We start from the raw sequence: 17,726 nt of genomic DNA, 5'->3' as shown, positions 1-17,726 counted from the left end.
CTTTTTATTTTGATTATTAGTAGAATGAGAACATTAGATAAAAAGTGCTGGGTATGAAGAGATGTAGCCAAAGAAAAAGACTTGTTAATAAAAGTAGTTTTTGTAAACCTTTTTGTGGTGAATGGAAGCAGACCTCCAGAACAGAACCTTTCTTTAATGAAGAAGTTTTTTTGCAAGAGAACTCATTAATACATGCAGTTGATTCAACTGATTGATGTTATGAAATGAATGATGGGAGTTCCATTGAAAATGAGAGATTGTTCCTTGAAATATGGAAGAGGTGATAGTTGAAGAGGTTCAGGGAAGGTGTAGACAGGTCTCTGTTTACAAATGGAACTGTAGCAGTATTTGTAGCATTCTGTGGCAATCTACTGATATATTACAAACTTTTGTATGTGACTTTCCATGTAGCAGTCTCAAGCAAAACAATTCAAAAGTATTATATCCATGCAAAGTAAGAAAGTATACTAATTTACAAGGACATTCATTGGCATGTTTATCCAAGAAAGTGTGCCAAAACACCTTTCATCACTTTAGAATGTTGGCAGTTCATTTAAAGTTAGGGAACTTTACTATGTGAAGCCTCCAGCATTACGTTTAGGAGAACTGAATAGAGTACTTTGCCTGGTACCGTACAAGAGGTTGGAAAGGTTTGTGAGGATGTGCAGTTTCTGGTCTTTGGTCCTGAAGAACATTCTAGGGAGAGTGAGGAATTTATAGATACAGGTATTGAGGAAGAGGAAGAGAGCTCAGGTATTGATTTTGAACAAAAGATTATAAAGTTTAATAAAGCTTGTTCTGTAAAACCAAACTATGTTTGCATTTGTTGTAGATGCACTTTCTACAAAAGTCAAACACAAAATATAGATATATTGATGTATTTCCCAAAACTGAAGGAGAAAACAGAGAAAAGTGGCAAGAATTTGCATTGTGTTCATTTGTAGAGGAGCGTTTCGACTTGTCCATTCAGTACGTTATATGTAAATACTGCTATGATAAGTTGGAGGATCAGAAAACACCAGCTAGAGCAGTGCATAACAGGTTAGAACTTGTAACTATTCCAGAACAACTATAAGGCTTAAATGTATATGAATCTATCCTTATACCATCTGCACATCTATTTCAAGCGATTATATGATTTGAACCAAAAACAGGTAAATTGCATCCAACAGTTATTGAAAGGCCTTAAAGGAAGAGTAGTGTCTTTGCCATTAGACTTTAAAGAAAATGTTAAAACTGTAGGAATAGACAAAGACAATTAAGAACCACTTATTATCTTGGTAAATGGTGTACTGACTAAGAATAAAACAATTTGGCAAGAGTTAGTTGATATTAATAAAGTTAAACAAGCAACATTATACCTTGTGCAAAATAATTTGTGTTACAAAAATGTTGAAGTCAAACCTGATGTACTAAATGTTGACGATGATGGTTTGGCAGCAAGTGGACAAATAGAAAAAGAGATCCATCTCGATCAGAATAAATTTATGAGCATTACAGCATCCATCCGTTACATTCCGAAGAAGTCATTGGTGATGCTATTGACCTTTTGCAAATAAAGGAAGCTAAAAGAGCTCCAGTGAGTATAGCTATACAGCAACTCACACACTTAGTCACTCACCCATACAGCTACTCATGCACCCAATCACTCACGCATAGAGTCACTCATCCTTTTCCTCACTCATGCACTGTCACCCACCCAAACACACTCTCATGCACTCACTCACCCATACCCACACTTACTCACTCATACAACCACTCTTGCACCCACTTACTCATCCATACATCTATTAATGCACCTTCTCACTCACTCATAAAGAAACTCATGTCCCCATTCCCTCACCCACACAGCCACTCATGCACCCAGTTATTCACCCATACAGGCACCCATGCACACACGCACTCACCTTTACAGTCACTCATTCATGCAGCCACTCACACATTTAGACACTCACCCATACAGCCACTCACACACCTTGTCACTCACCCATACATTCACTAATGCACCCAGTCACTCATGCATACAGTCACTCACACACCTAGTCACTCACCCAAACAGCCTCTCTTGTATCCTGTCACTCACCTACACAGTCACTTTCACACCCAGTCACTCACCCATACAGCCACTTATGTAGCCATTCTCCTACCCTACAGCCATTCATGCACTGAGTCACTCGCCCATGCACCCACTCACACACCCAGTCACCCACCCATGAAGTCACTCATGCACCCATTCACTCGCCCATACAGCCACTCATGCACCAAGTCATCCACTCATACAGTCACTCATGCACCCAGTGACTCACCCATACAGCCTCTCATGCACCCAGTCACTTACCTATACACACTCTTGCACTCACACACCCATACACACACTTACTCACTCATAAAACTACTCTCATACCCACTTATTTACCCATGCATCTACTTATGCACCCTCTTACTCATCCGTATAGCCAATTATGCTTTCAATCATGCATTAAACCAGTCACACACCCTCTTACTAACTCACCAAAACAGACACTCATGCACCCACTCACTCAACCATACAGCAACAGACATACTCTGACACTCACCCATGCAGCCACTCATGCACTGTGACACACATACACCCAATCATGCACCCATTCAGTCATGTATACAACTGCTCAGGCACCCTATTACTCACCCAAACAATCACTCATGCAACCACTCACTCATGCATACACTGACTCATACACCCACTTATACACCAAGTCAATCACCCATATACGCTCTCATGCACTCAGTCACCCATACACCCAATTACTCACCCATACAGCTATTATCACTGCTACTCACTCAGTAATACAGCAGCTGACTCATGCTATCACTTACCTATATAGGCACTCATACACCCAACCACTCACCCATGAAAGCAGTCATGTATTTCTTTTTTAAAGTGAAATATTTGGTTCTAAAAAGAACCATTTTTTAGGGGGTTGTTAGTTTTTTTCTTTTTTATGTTTTTTAACTATATTGGTTTTCTGTGTTTCCTTTGTATTTTGAGGAAAAAAGTAACATCACTTGCAACAGCAACAGAACAGCTTGCAAAGTCTGTAAAAACCGAAATAGTTAAAAAAAACAATTTAACATTTGTGTGCATGGGTGGCCTGCACTAGATTTGGGACAGCTTGTTTGCCCATATTTAAAACTTTGTCACTTTGGGCACAAAAATCCCAATTTTCCCAAATTCTGTGATAATAGGAGAAAGTCCAGAAACATGATGTCCACCAGATGATGTTCCTGGATGGTCAACAGATTCACTCGAACCATCTTCTTAAGTTTGCAGCCTCTAGAAGGACAAGTGGAGTGGATTGTCTTTAGCTGTTTGAACATATTGGATGTTTCACAAGAAAATTTCTTCTAACTTCCTCTTGATAAAACCTGTCTGCAGAGAGTGCATGTTGCCTTTCTCACACTTTCTTTTTTTCCCCTTCAGGAATAGAAAGAAATGTCCATACTACATACTTTTTTATTTTAGGGGCTAGTTCTTCTTCCTCCAAAATGTTCAGATCTTGCTCTTCCTGCTATTCTCTTGAAGATGCCATGACCTGAGAAATAAACAATCAAATAAAACACCAATGCACAAGGTCAAAGTTTTGAGTTGGCGGAGAAGTGTGAAAACATGCAGCCACTCCCAATTTAAAGTAGAATGGGTAGGACTTTTCACTGTTGAAGATAGAAATGAGCGTAGCCAATTGAATAGTTTTTTTTGTAGGTCACATGGGATGCGTGACGCTGCTGCGGCCCTACTGCATCGGAAATGCGACTCCATAAAAATGATTTCAATGTTAGTTAAAATATATTTCATTTCTACAGACATTTGTATTTGTGTGGTACAAACCCTCTTTATGTAATATAAACATTAAAATAGTATGCATATGTTTTTAACGTATTTTGAAGTCACGTACCCAGTGTATTTCCGGAAATGCATGCCGAGAATGTTGAGCGACGATGTTGTGACTGTTGAAAAAGTAGTAAAAACCCAATTATAATATTTTTCAGGCATTTCTTTGATAATCAATTAACAATATTAGTAAACCTTGTATATTAAACTAATAACTTGAGAATATGTGTATTCAACAAACTTCTAAATCACACTGTCTCATATCGTGCGCGAAGGTTTGTGTAAAGTGCGCAAATCATAAACTTCTTTTAAAAAAAAGAAAACACCAATATATTACTATTTATAGTTCTGACCCAGCTGTGATTTCTGCATGAAGGACCATGGTAGTAATAAAGCAGTGGCATTAGTTGATCCATCATGTAGGGCAGAGTTCCATTAATTTTTCATGCATTTGTCTATTTTCCCCTCCTATATGTGGTTTCCCAGCAAACTTTATGTTGTAGAGAATTGCAGCTGAACCGTTCAGCTAACCGGAAGCACTTATAATAAGGAGATGGTTTGGGCAATGAAATGAAAAACCTGAGCACCCCTAGGTTAGCTTCTTTTACAATTAAAGCCCTACAATATACTACAATGTACAGACTGCTGAAAATAGGTCTGTATGGCAATACATGGATGCATATTAGCATGGTTTAGCAGAAGGGTTTGGCCACAGGCCAGGTCCTTGTGCCATTCACTGACGCGGGCAGCCGAAGGCTCTGCCGGGCAGTGTTTGGATTAGTCTATACTAATGTAAATACTCATCACTAAAAAAACATAGCAATTCACAAAAAAAAAAACAAAGGTTAGAGGAACATTATAGTTAGAAAATAGAATTAAATAAACCTTAGAAATTCAGTGAAAAAAACAATCAATGATGTTATTTGAGATGCCATCAGTGATGTTATCAGTGATGTCACTGACCATGTCATGAGTAATGTAATATGTAAGGGTGTGCTTTGAGCTCTGCTCCACTGACAGGGTTTTTGGCTTGGAGCGTGGAGTTTGGACAAAAACTCCACTAGCCCCGGAGCAGAGTGGAGCTCATGGCACTAGTGTTGGGCCACAAAAGCAAGCAAAGATTGACTGTGCTTGCACTGTGTGGCCAATAACCAGTCTGAGGTTCAGTTATGGGCCACACAGCACAATCGCAGACAATCTGCACTTCGCTGTTTGACCCATAACTGGGCTGCACGACCTGTCAGTCACCATGGAGCTGCTGCTGTGGAGCTGCACTGGTGCCCGCTCCGGATCTAGGCCTCCCTCATTTCACTGTCCTCGGCAGCATGGGGGCAGAGGGACGCAGAGAGCCTGGTCGCTGACAACAGGGACCCTTCCTGGACCTAGCAGGTAAGACCCTTGTTTTGATTTCTCTTTTGTACACATGGGGTCCGGCACTGGAAATGGCAGGATTTGCATATAAAGGGGTCTGTGCTTGTAAAAAATAAAACTTGCAGTCAGAGTTCCACTTGAAGAGAACCTCTCTCTCCAGACCCCCTGGGAAAGGAAGTGGTGTTATGGGGTGTTACAGGGAGATCATCAGCTGCTGAGTGGTAGTCTGGCAGTCCCCGCCAGATAGAGATGTGTGGGGCATGAGATGGTGCCTTAGAACCTAGTGGCAGGGAAGGCTAGGCACTTTGTGAAAATACCAGGCTGCTGTGGAGAACTGGTTTGCTGCTGCTGGTGCTGGACCCTAAAGAAAGGGCAGCCTGAGACTGTATAAATTCAGAGGAAGCGATTGCAAGGCTGGTGCAAGACAGGAGGTGTGCTTGGCCCTCTGTAGTAAGTTTGTGAAAGAGGGCAGTTGGTGAAAGGAAGTGTGAAGACTTGCACTCAATCTCGGAAACGCTAAGCATGGTTGGATCACTGACTCTGCTTAGCACTTCTGAGGGTGATAGCTGGCACTTCCAAGCAGCACTCCACCACACATGGAACTCTGCGGAGTTCTACTGACTTTTTATCCAACTCTGTGGAATTCTGCAGAACTCTGTGTGCTCCGCCCGGGCCTCATAATATGTGAGATGATAAGCAGTGCATTACGGGGGTGCAAGTTATAGTTAGCTCAGGTGACTATAGCTGATGAATTTCTATGGTTCTGTACGTATCAAGTGTCATATTGAAGCCTCACTGTTATGTTTCCGTGACCTTAGTTTTCAGTTGTTAGGGTTCTTTCAAGTAAAGACAACTCCCGCCCTAAGGTAACTATAATTCGCATCCTTGCCCTCGATCATCTGATGTTAGACTTACTTGCATTTGAGATTCTTATGCTGGGGTGCACTTTTCCTCTTGGTCAGTCTAAATGATCATATATTGATAATTCTGTTTATACACAGAGATAGCCCAGGAATTCTGTGAGCATTTGATATAAAACCCTGATACCTTAATCAATCTATGCCAATTGACAGTTTCACCTTTCTTCAATGATGTGAGTAGCAAAGAAAAACTATGAATGGAAATATTTGAGTTTGTTTGAGCTCTCCATTTTGAAAAAATCCAACATAATCCCGCTCCACTCCTCTCAAGGGCTATTTGATTTAGAATGGCTGAGTGTAAGGCTGCCTACGAATAAGGTGTAAGCAAACTGACATAAAATATAATAAACGTGGTGACAGTTTGAATCTCTGACTTAGGGAAATATCTTTATAAAACATACATTAATCCAGTGCACCTGAAAGTAGCCATTGACAAACATTCATGGAAATCTTATCTCATCAATTTTTTTCACACATCAACCTTTTTGCAAATGTTTGAAATGGTTGAAATCTTCAAGCATTCTCAAAACATCGCTTAAAGGAAGAGGTGTTCTGACGTGAAAAAAATAGCATGCCACAAATGTTCCATTGAGGAAGCATGTAGGGGTGCATAGATCTGTCCACAATTATAATGCAAACATTATCTTTAACATTTTAAAAGCTATTCCTCAGGGACAGATTCAGCTTTACACATGTGGAATAATGGGTACCCTAGTCTGAGGGCCCCCAATTGCAATGCCAAATTGCATGTAGACTACTTATGATTAGCCATTTATTTTTGTCTGGATTACATTTTATTGAAATAATATTCATACACTCAACAACTACTGGTTAAAAATTATTTAATATTTATTCTTATGCTGTTTGTTAGAAATGGGGTCTTTGGTTGACAGTCAGGTTACCCCCTGTTCAAGCAAGGACCCTCACTCTAGTCAGGGTAAAAGAGACTCACCCTCAGCTAACCCCTGCTTACCCCCTTGGTAGCTTGGCAGAGCAGTAGGCTTAACTTCAGAGTGCTAGGTGTAAAGTATTTGTACCAACACTCACAGTAACTTAATGAAAACACTACAAAAGGAAAATCACACAACACCAGTTTAGAAATAGGAAATATTTATCTAAACAAAACAAGACCAAAACAACAAAAATCTGACATACACAAGTCAAGTTATGAATTTTTAAAGATTAAACTAAAAAAATAGCGCTTAGAAACAAAAAATGCTTCGATGAGGTGTTAACACGGCGTCGTGACGGAGTCGTTCCCAACAAGCCGACACCAGCGGCACCGGACACGGAGTCGCATAGACCCCCAAGTACAGTACCTTTGGTGAAGAGTGAAAACAAGTCGATGCGTGAAGTCGGGGATCGTGGTGTCGTTGCGAAACATTGAATCTGCGCACTTCTAGGGGCATCGGTCACGACATGGTTCGGCGACTTCCGCAGAGTCGCAGACTTCAGCGGAGCTGCAGTGGTGTCGGGCCTGCCAAGGTCATCGTGTTCCAGCAAAGAACACAGAGTCGGTTGCAGGCGGCGTCGCCGGATTCAGCAGCGGCATCGGTCCAAAGTCGTCCGAAGTCGATTTCCTTAGATTTCCACCAGCTTTCCCTTCAAGGGCCCAGGGACTGGATAGGTCACCACGTGCCAGAGCAGGAGTCTCTCCAGAGACTCCAGGTGCTGGAAGAGAGAAGTCTTTGAGGTCCCTGAGACCTCAAACAACAGGAGGCAAGCTCTAAATCAAGCCCTTGGAGATTTCTTCACAAGATGGAAAGCACACAAAGTCCAGTCTTTGCCCCCCTCTTACTCTGGCAGAAGCAGCAACTGCAGGATAGCTCCACAAAGCACAGTCACAGGCAGGGCAGCACTTCTCCTCAGCTCTTCAGCTCTTCTCCAGGCAGAGGTTTCTCTTGTTTCCAGAAGTGTTCTAAAGTCTGTGGTTTTGGGTGCCCTTCTTATACCCAGTTTCTCCTCTGAAGTAGGCCTACTTCAAAGTAAAGTCTCTTATGAATGTGAAATCCTGCCTTGACCAAGCCAGGCCCCAGACACTCACCAGGGGGTCAGAGACAGCATTGTGTGAGGACAGGCACAGCCCATTCAGGTGTGAGTGACCACTCCTCCCCTCCCTCCTAGCACAGATGGCTCATCAGGAAATGCAGATTACACCCCAGCTCCTTTTGTGTCACTGTCTAGTGTGAGGTGCAACCAGCCCAACTGTCAAACTGACCCAGACAGGGAATCCACAAACAGGCAGAGTCACAGAAATGGTATAAGCAAGAAAATGCTCACTTTCTAAAAGTGGCATTTTCAAACACACAATCTCAAAATCAACTTTACGAAAAGATGTATTTTTAAATTGTGAGCTCAGAGACCTCAAACTCCACATGTCCATCCGCTCCCAAAGGGAATCTGCACTTTAGTCAGATTTAAAGGTAGCCCCCATATTAACCTATGAGAGGGACAAGCCTTGCAAAAGTGAAAAACAAATTTAGCAATATTTCACTGTCAGGACATATAAAACACATTATTATGGTGGTCATTACAACCCTGGCAGTCGGTGTTAAAGCGGCGGTAAAACCGCCAACAGGCCGGCGGTAAAAAAATTGGAATCATGACCATGGCAGAAACCGCCACCAAAGACAGCCACTTTAACACTCCGACCGCCACGGCGGTACAGACAAACAGCGCGGCGGTCACCGCCAACAGACAGGCGGAGGACAATGTACCCCCCACAGTATCACAACCTACCAATCCGCCACCTTTTCCGGGGCGGATTCACCGCGGATAAAAACATGGCGGAAACAGCCATTTCAAAGGGAAAACGCTCACCTCTTAACACTGCACGAGGAACGAGGACACCATGGAGCAGGAACTCCATATTCTGCCAGCAATAGCCTTCCTGCTCCTATACAAGGATCAACAACGCCGGCGGCGAAGACCACGGTGAGTACTGTACCTACGACATAGGGGAGGGGGAGGGAAAAACACAGAGACACACTCAACCAACATCCCAACCCCCGCCCGACCCTTACCCACTACAACACACACACCAATACATATCCAAACATTACAGTAACAACCCCCAACCCCCCAGGAAGAATGCAGAGACAAAAGGAAATGAGTTGAACCATTGTAATATATCAAAATACAGTAACCAAATGTATACATATATATATATATATATATATACACATTAAACAAAATATACACCGCGATTAGTAGTGCAGGTAATACACCATTCATTGTCCGTGGACCACTGGGCCCAAAATGCATGGGCGAGGCCCACACTAGATACCTGATCAAAACGGAGAGAACACTGCAGGGGCGTCAGATAGAAATACAACAGGCACCTCAGGGGGATTGGAAGGGGGGCACGTCAGCCGGATGAGTGCACCACGCCAGATCCACGAGGGGGCTCCATGCCCATTGATGTATCCTGGGTAGTGCAAAGCCACAGTCTCTCAAGTCTCTGCAGTGGGTGGTTTGCACACTGTACCATCCTGGGGAGTGCAAAGCCACAGTCTCTCAAGTCTCTACAGTGGGTGGTTTGCCCACTGTACCATCCTGGGGAGTGCAAAGCCACAGTCTCTCAACTCACTACAGTGGGTGGGTTGCCCACTGTACCATCCTGGGGAGTGCAAAGCCACAGTCTCTCAAGTTTCTACAGTGGGTAGTTTGCCCACTGTTCAATCCTGGGGAGTGCAAAGCCACAGTCTCTCAAGTCTCTACAGTGGGTGGTTTGCCCACTGTACCATCCTGGGGAGTGCAAAGCCACAGTCTCTCAAGTGGAGGCATGTCTCCACTGGTTCTGGAGGGGGACTGGTGCCCAGAGTGCTTCATCCTGTGCAGGACAGACGGAGTGGATGCATGTCTCCACTGGTTCTGGAGGGGGACTGGTGCCCAGAGTGCTTCATCCTGTGCAGGACATACGGAGTGGATGCATGTCTCCACTGGTTCTGGAGGGGGACTGGTGCCTAGAGTGCAGCACTCACCCCGTGACGGTCCCAGTTGTGTCACTGCCCCTGCCGCTAATGGGCTAGCGGTGCTCGCCTTGGCGGTCTTTGCCCTGTTCGGCAGTGCTTGAGTTGGCAGTTTCTGACCTGTTCAGCGGTGCTTGCCATGGCGGTCTTTGCCCTGTTCGGCGGTGCTTGTTCAGCGGTGCTTGAGGCTTGAGTTGCCAGTTTCTGACGTGTTCAGCGGTGCTTGCCATGGCAGTCTTTGCCCTGTTCGGCGGTGCTTGCGTTGGCAGTTTCTGACCTGTTCAGCGGTGCTTGCCATGGCGGTCTTTGCCCTGTTCAGCGCTGTTTAAGTTGGCAGTTTCTGACCTGTTTAGCGGTGCTTGCCCTGTTCAGCGGTGCTTGCCATGGCTGTCTTTGCCTTGTTCAGCGGTGCTTGCCAAAGCGGTCCTTGCCCTGTTCAGTGGTGCTTGAGTTGGCAGTTTCTGACCTGTTCAGCGGTGCTTGCCATGGCGGTCTTTGCCCTGTTCAGCGGTGCTTGAGTTGGCAGTTTCTGACCTGTTCAGCGGTGCTTGCCCTGTTCAGCGGTACTTGCCATGGCGGTCTTTGCCTTGTTCAGCGGTCTCTGGCCTGTTCAGCGGTGCTTGCCAAGGCGGTCCTTCATTGCCCAGCAGGCCTGTGGCTGGCGGTCCTTCATGGGTCGGCTGGGCTGTGGCTTGCGGGGCCCTCCTGGCCAGTGACTCTGGGGCTGGCGGTGGCCTCCTGGCCAGTAACAATGGGGCTGACCTCCTGGGCAGTAACTCTGGCAGTGGCCTCCTAGCCAGTGACGATTGGGCTGGCCTCCTCGGCAGTGACTCTGGCGGTGGCCTCCTGGCCAGTGACGATTGGGCTGGCCTCCTGGGCAGTGACTCTGGCGGTGGCCTCCTGGCCAGTGACGATTGGGCTGGCGGTGGCCTCTTGGGCAGCGGGGATGATGGCAGTCTTCTTCGCCGTGCTGCTCCTCCCAGACTTTGGAGATTTCTTCTGCCCCTTCCCCACGTTGGGAGGAGTCACAGCTGAGTTGACACTACCCCCGGGACCCTTGTGAGGGCCTTTGCTGGCTGGAGTCTTCCCCCTCTCCCGCCGGGCACTGTCCAAATTCTGGAGCTTCACAGGGGGGGGACTGGCTGTGCTGTGGCTCCGTGCCACACTGGCTGGCCTGGTTGCTGGTGCACTCCACATACCTGTAACAGGCACCACTGGTCCCGGCGATTTTTTGGCTGAGGTGCTAGTACGGGACCTATGAGTTGGAGGGGGGGTGGTGGGAAAGAGGTCAAGGTTGGCCAGGAAATGTTTCTTAGGAACACTGGGACGGGTAGCTGGAGGGGGTTTGGGAGTGTAGGAAGAGGTACTGGTTGTAGGAGGTGTACGTTTGGTGACTTTGGGTGAAAGTGCATGGGCTGGAGGCTGTCGTGAGGTGGATGGCTGTTGGGTGTGTATGTGCCTACGTTTGTGTATCTTCGGAGGGGGCATCACAGACACACTGGGAGAGGATACAGGGGACTTGGAAATGGGTGTGGGGGTGGTGACTGCACGTGAGCGGGGTGTGGTGGTGGGTGTGCCGGTGCGGGACGTAGTGGCTGTAGATGTAGTGCATGCAGGTGAGAGTGTATACGAGACTGGGAGGGAGGAGGGAGACGACGAGGAGGGGGAAACAGTGGAGGCAGTGGATGTTGGTGTGTCTGTATGTGTGTGATGCTTGCGTGAGTGCCTGTGGGATGTGTGGTGCTTATGTTTGCCTGAGCTTCCCTTGTGTGGTGAGGTGTGTGCAGGCTGGTCTAATGGTATGGTTGGGATAAGCTGGGGTACAGGGGATTGGGTCTGGGTGGAGGAAGTTGGAGGGGGGAGGTTAGAGACAGGGACAATGGCTGCCATCAGTGCTGAGACCAGAGTTTGCAGGGTTCGATGAAGGGCAGCCTGACCAGAATGAATGCCCTCCAGGAATGCATTTGTGTGTTGCAATTCCCTTTCTACACCCTGGATGGCATTCAAAATGGTAGACTGCCCAACAGTGAGGGACCTTGGGAGGTCAATGGCCTCCTCACTGAGGGCAGCAGAGGTGGCAGGGGCTGAGGTGCCTGGGGCGAAGGTGATGCCCACCCTCCTGGGTGAGCGGGCACGGGGCGAAGGCTGAGGGGCTGCTGGGAGGGCGGTGCTGGTAGGGGGGGTGGCGGCTGTACCTGTAGAAGTGTGGGGCACAGATTTTGCCACCACCACAAGGGAGCTCCCATCGGAGGACGAGTATGTGTCGCTGGTTGCTGATCCTGTGACCGCCGTGTTGCTCCCCTCGCCCTCCGACCCACTGGTGTATTCGAGTACGTGGTGTGGCCCCCAGTGGCCATGTGGGATGCAGCTCCCTCGTGCTCCGGTGCCGCTGTACCTCCGCCTGATGATGCTGATGCACGCAAGAACAGAGAGACCACAAAAAGTGAGGGGATGACAGAAGAAAGACAGGTTGAGTGCATGGCTTCCCGCTACCGTTGGCGGACAATACAGACACAGCAGCCCCCTGCAATACGTTGCGCTGTTGGGCTCTACAGATGCAATTCCTGGGATATGTCCTACATGGCTATGGTCGACATCTGCACACATAGATGACACAGGGGCATGTATACCTGTACTTGGCACTCTACAGAGGTGGGGTGGGGTGCCACACGGCCTGCATTATGGAGGGGCCTAGCCTACGGAACTCGCCCTGGCCTAGGGAACCCACAGCCCTCCTCCCCCACCCAGACACCTTCACTGCGCGCAAAGTCCGCTGAATGATGTTGTACTCACCCCCTTGTGCCTGCTGTGATGCCCTCAAGCGCCCATCCAACTCAGGGTAGGCCACCGCCAGGATCTGGAACATCAGGGGGGTCATGGTTCGACGGGCACCCCTCCCACGTTGGGAGGCCATCCCCAGCTGAGCCTCCGCCGTCTTCTTGCTCCAGCGGCGAATGTTCTCCCATCTTTTCCGGCAGTGGGTGCTCCGTCTCTGTGGTGGACCTCCAGGGTCCGGACATCCTAGGCGATGGCACGCCAAATATCCTTCTTCTGGTGGGCGCTGACCTACATGACATGTACAGGGGAAGAAGAGAAGTCATTAACAACTGCACTGTCAAAGTGAGTGGCCCACATCCCTACCCTTGCCATGTGGCACATGCATTCACAGTCCTTCATGCACGAAGAACTGCGCCCCCTTCATACTTACAACCAGCCCTCTCCACACAGGCATAGCCCATACAACGTGCTCCCTGTGTACTTACCTGTTGGTCTGGAGGACCATAGAGTAGCGTGTACTGGGGGAGGACCCCGTCCACGAGCTTCTCCAACTCCTCTGCAGTGAAGGCAGGGGCCCTTTCCCCAGACGCACAAGCCATTGTCTCTTCCAGACTGAGGTCACAGCAGCACTTGCAGTGTAGGTCCTCGCCTGTCGAAGATCAGGTATCAAGTGATTGAACAGATAGAAAATGGTGGTCACGTCCGCGGCGGTCACGTCCGCGGCGGTGCGTATCATCACCACCGGCGTACATCGTCATTGGCTCCTGGGACCCTTAGGGTCTAATGTTAATCAATGCAGCATTGCGCTGCGGTCTTCGACCGCCTACCGCAACGGTGTACAACGCCAGCGCAGTTACCTCACATCCCATTGTCCCACTTTAGAGGTCAGGCAGCCACCATTTCAGGGGCCCACATGGCCTAATTACCAACTGTGTCACACAGACCTAGGCCTTGTCGCGCAACACAAATACAGGCCAGATTTTGTGTATGAATGGTGTTCTGTGTAGACTGTGGGTACATACCTCTGAGTTGTTTGACTCTGTGGTCCGCTGGGACATGTGAGGAGATGGAGGAATCCTCCGGTGTACCAACCGCTGGTGGACCTGTCGACAATGGAGGAAAGACATTTGATCATCACCTACAGGTTTGACCGTGCCACAATCCAGCAACTGTGTGCCCAGTTGGAGCCAGACCTGATGTCAGCAATCCGCCATCCCACAGGGATCCCCCCTCAAGTGCAGGTGCTATCAGTGCTCCATTTCCTTGCAAGTGGGTCATTTCAAGCAACAGTGGCCATGGCATCAGGGATGTCCCAGCCTATGTTTTCCAACGTGTTGTCCAGAGTGTTGTCTGCCCTGCTGAAACACATGCGGAGCTACATAGTTTTCCCTCAGGTGGAGGATTTGCCTACAGTTAAAGGTGACTTCTATGCCCTTGGACATATCCCCAACATCATAGGTGCCATTGATGGGACCCATGTAGCTCTGGTCCCCCCCCACAGGAGTGAACAGGTGTACAGGAACCGGAAGAGTTATCATTCCATGAATGTACAGATGGTATGTTTGGCAGACCAGTACATCTCCCAGGTAAATGCTATGTTCCCTAGCTCTGTGCATAACGCCTACATCCTGCGGAATAGCAGCATTCCTTATGTGATGGGTCAACTCCAGAGGCACCGGGTGTGGCTGTTAGGGGACTCTGGTTACCCCAACCTGTCATGACTACTGACCCCAGTGAGGAATCCCAGGACCAGGGCAGAGGAACGCTATAATGAGGCCCATGGGCGGACTAGGAGGGTGATCGAACGCACCTTCGGCCTCCTGAAGGCCAGGTTCAGGTGCCTCCATGTGACAGGTGGTTCCCTATTCTACTCACCAAGGAAGGTGTGCCAGATCATCGTGGCCTGCTGTATGCTTCACAACTTGGCTTTGCGACGACAGGTGCCTTTTCTGCAGGAGGATGGTCCCGATGACAGTGTTGTGGCAGCTGTGGAGCCTGTGGACAGTGATGAGGAGGAAGCAGAGGAAGAAGACATTGACAACAGGGACTCAGTTATCCAGCAATATTTCCAGTGACACACAGGTGAGAGCACATTCCTGCCTACTACAAGTACTTTAACACTTCTACCTCTATCCTGTCTGTCGATTTCACCCAGTATATGGTAACTGAGTTGTACATTTCCCTTACGGTTTCACAGGTGTGGTTTCCAACGTGTGTCATCTGCTTAGATTCCTCATGGACTTGAGATGTGTGACATAGGTATGTTGACATTACATTTGAAAACGCTTTTTGGCACTGTCATTGCTAATACACATTTTCGAAATCACAGACTGACTCCAGAATGTTTTGTGCTTCAAGGGTGTTTATTGAAGTGCTCAATATTGGAGGGGGGTTGTAAAATGGTGAGGGTTGGTGGTGGAGGAATGTCCATGGCAGAGACCAGTCTATTAGTCTCACAGGTGCATTGCCCATATGGGCATAGGAAGTGGAGCTGGGGCAGTTCCAATGCGGACAGGGTTACAAAGTGGGACAGTAGGATGACAATCAGGGTGGTCTCATTTCTTGGCGGGGGTCTTGGCATTGTGCTCTGTCTTGTTCCTGGATCTCAGGGACCGTTTGCGGGGTGGTTCTCCGTCTGCAGGGGGTGGGGTGCTGGTGTGGTGGTCCTGTGGAGGGGCGTCCTGTCCACTAGCGCCGGCAGAGGTGGTGGGCACTTCATCGTCCATGCTAGTGTCAGGAGCCCCTTTAAGTGCCACAGTGTCCCTCCTGGTGTTAAGTATCTCCTTCAGCACCCCTACGATGGTGCCCAGGGCGGAGCTGATGGTTCTGAGTTTCTCCCTGAACCCCAAATACTGTTCCTCCTGCAGCCGCTGGGTCTCCTGGAACTTGGCCAGGACCGTTGCCATCGTCTCCTGGGAGTGGTGGTATGCTCCCATGATGGAGGAGAGGGCCTTGTGGAGAGTGGGTTCCCTAGGCCTGTCTGCCCCCTGCCACACAGCAGCCCTCCCAGTTCCCCTGTGTTCCTGGGCCTCCGTCCCCTGGACCGTGTGCCCACTACCACTGCCCCCAGGTCCCTGTTGTTGTTGGGGTGGTGGGTTATCCTGGGTTCCCTGTAGTGGTGGACACACTGCTGATTGACGTGTCCTGGGGACGGAGGTATGGGCCAGCTGGGTGGGTGCTGTGCTGGTGTTACCAGAGGGTGGAAGGTCTGTGGTGGCCTGTGAATGGGTGTGGGGAACCGACTGTCCCGAGGCCCACGATGGTCCGGGCTGGTCATCTGGATCCAGTTGGACAGAGCTGCTGTCATCACTGTGGGCCTTTTCTGTGGGTGGGGTGGAGATGTCTGGAGCCTCCTGTCTGGTGATGTTGGGTAGTGGTCCTGCAGGGGTGTAAAAGCATGATTATTGCTTCTGTGTGTGTCATGGTGGGCAATGGGTGAGTGAGCGTGTACCCCAGTGCTAGCACTCCTGTGTGGGGGCTTGTGTGATGATGGTTGAGGGGGGTTTTATGGGTATGTGCAGTGGGCATGCTTTAGTGATGGGTGTCCATGCTTTGTTGTGTCATGCAGGGCTTGGTGTTGGGATGGGTGGTTTGTGTTAACAGTACATTTGTGAGGAGTTGGAGTGATAGGGGAGAGGGCGAGGGTGGGGGTCTGTGATAGCATGCAGGTAGGGTGGGGGATATGATAGTTAAGATTTGACTTACCAGAGTCCATTCCTCCACCGACTCCTGCGAGGCCCTCAGGATGCAGAATAGTCAAGACCTGCTCCTCCCATGTTGTTAGTTGTGGGGGAGGAGGTGGGGGTCCGCCGCCAGTCCGCTGTACCGCGATGTTGTGTCTTGAGACCACGGAACGCACCTTCCCCCCGTAGGTCGTTCCACCTCTTCCTGATGTCGTCCCGATTTCTTGGGTGCTGTCCCACTGCGTTGACCCTGTCGACTATTCTTCGCCATAGCTCCAACTTCCTAGCTATGGAGGTGTGCTGCACCTGTGATCCAAATAGCTGTGGCTCTACCCGGACGATTTCCTCCACCATGACCCTGAGCTCCGAGAACCTGGAGTGTCTTTGCCGAACCATGGGGTGGTGTAGGTGATGTGTGGGGTGGTGTATGTGGTGATAAGTGTGGTGATATGTAGTGGTGTGTGGTGTTTTGTGCATGGAAGTAGTGTGGGTAATGGTGTTGAGTGCCTGTGGCTGCTAGTTTGTGGATGGTGGTGTCTCTCTCTGGCCTTCTTTCTGAATTTTTGTTGTAGGGGTTTGTGGGTGATGTGGGTGTGTGTTTTATATTGTATTGGGTGTGTGGGAGTGGTGTGTGTATGTTTATGAGGTGTGTGTATTTCGAATTGTCCAATGTGGCTGTGTTTTGTAAGAGTGTGTGTATTTTGAGCGCGGCGGTGTGCACCGCCAATGGAATAGCGCGGTTGAAAGACCGCCGCGTTGATTCGTGTGTTGTGATAGTGTGGGCGTATTTCTGTTGGCGTGACAGTGGAGGATTTGTTTTCGCCAGTTTATCACTGACCTTTGGTGTGGCGGACTTGTGTGGGTGTCTGAATTTTGGCGGATTTCGAGCTGGGAGTCATAATAGCTGTGGCGTATTTCTGCGGCGGTGTGTTGGCGGTCTTCTGCACGGCAGTAAGCGTCTTTTACCGCCAATGTTTTAATGAGGGCCTAAGTGCTTATCCACAGCCTTTGAACGAGATAGAAGGCTTGCATACGACACAGAGCAGTAAGGTCTTATTGTTCTGAAAACAGTGATACAAGCACACCACCTTTATAATTCAGAATTGGGCATTTCAATTACTAATCCAGCTGAATC

This window comes from Pleurodeles waltl, chromosome 1_2 (genome assembly GCF_031143425.1).
Source record: "Pleurodeles waltl isolate 20211129_DDA chromosome 1_2, aPleWal1.hap1.20221129, whole genome shotgun sequence".
Lineage (NCBI taxonomy): Eukaryota > Metazoa > Chordata > Amphibia > Caudata > Salamandridae > Pleurodeles > Pleurodeles waltl.
Note: the sequence above shows the minus strand (reverse complement) of the source record.